The sequence below is a fragment of the Chroicocephalus ridibundus genome, chromosome 3 (assembly GCF_963924245.1).
Source record: "Chroicocephalus ridibundus chromosome 3, bChrRid1.1, whole genome shotgun sequence".
NCBI lineage: Eukaryota > Metazoa > Chordata > Aves > Charadriiformes > Laridae > Chroicocephalus > Chroicocephalus ridibundus.
Window position 1 is genome coordinate 92,850,277 of NC_086286.1, and position 1,677 is coordinate 92,851,953.

Here is a 1,677-nt window from a genome sequence, read left to right on the forward strand (position 1 = left end):
GCTGTGTGCAGTTCTCCTCTCAATAGCATTCACCTCTACTAATGGAGGCCTAGCTCTGGTTTCGCTTTCTCAATGGGCAGCCCTCAGTGAAGCTGTAGGGGTTGCACTCATCATCCATAAATGATTAAGAACAAATGCCGGAGAACAGGTGAAAAAAGAAATAGGGAAAGGTTAAGCTGTAGAATCATTCTGACTTATTTCCTTCCTATGTTAAGCAGTATCTAGGCTTTTTACTATGTAAAACTAGACTAAATCTTTGATTAGCACAGGCGTCTCCTGCTGATGTCCCATGTTTCTCAGTCTTTCTGTGTGGAACTATACCACTTTGTATAAACTATTTACTTAAATGAATGGAAGTAGCATGCAAACCAGTGGGCATGACTCCCTAGTTTGGTGGTTTACACACTTAACTGGGAGCAAACCCAGCTGGGTTCCTGCCCTGGTGAATTATCAGTACAAATTAATTTGTACAAATTCAACAAAGCTATTGAAACACTACCAACAGGAGAATCTAAGCTCTCCTATGCCAGAGATGATGTAGTTTGTTGTCAAAATAATGTTGTGGGAGAACAAGAGGTATGAGTTCAAATCCCCTTGGGTAAAGAGGAAAATCAGGCCTATGGCTGCCACATCTTTATGTACATCCTAACTGCTTAGCCCTTGGCTAAAAGGCAGGTGGCCAACCCCTTGGCAAACTCCAGTTTCAGTTCCGCTGCTTCTGCGGGTGTTCAAGAGATTTAGATTAGGTATTAGGAAGAAATTTTTTGCTATGGGGGTGGTGAGGCACTGGCACAGGTTGCCCAGAGACACTGTGGATGCTCCATCCCTGGAGGTGTTCAAGGCCAGGCTGGATGGGGCTTTGAGCAGCCTGGTCTAGTGGGAGGTGTCCCTGCCCATGGCAGGGGAGTTGGAACTACGTGGTCCTGGAAGTCCCTTCCAACCCAAACCATTCTATGATGATTTAGTTTAAAGCTGGTAACAAGTCAATCACTCCTATTTCTCTAATTAATTAAAAAAAAAAAAAGTATTTGCTGGTATTTGAACTTAAGTGAAGAATTGATTACACCACCTCGTCATGGAGTGTCTCTCCCAGCAGCACTGGTTTGTCTTGTTAGTGATTTCACATGGCATGTAAAGGGGAGACCTGAAAAAAATAGCTTTCTTGCATTTGGAGGACTGGAGGTTGGATGGATTTACATAGCAAAATAAACCCCCGTGTTTAAGAAGGGAGAAGGGTCGTGATGGGGAAAGGCTGCAGTGGATTTCTGTCGAGGAAGGGGAGAAAATGGAGATTTAAACAGTTGAAATAAATCGGCTGTACGACGAACACTGTAGCACGCGCTTTTTTGAGCAGATGCTGACCACGGCACGCAACTTTCCCCGCGTGCCCAGACCTCCGCTTCGTCTTCCCGACCCTTCATGAAGAACCTCGCCACCTGGAGGGGCGGCAAGCGGGCTCCAGGCCGCAGGCGGACTCCCCCGGGGCTCCGGGCGGCCCGGCCCGGCCCCGCTCCGTTCCCCTCAGGGCTGGGGTCCGCCAACGGCCCCAACCGTCGCCGCGCGCGCACCATCTCTGGCCCGCGCAGGACTGCCACTGATCACCCCGCTCCCGCCGGCGAAGCAGGAGTGGGGTGGGGGGGGCGCGGGGCGAGGGGGGAGCCAATCAGGAGGCGGGGC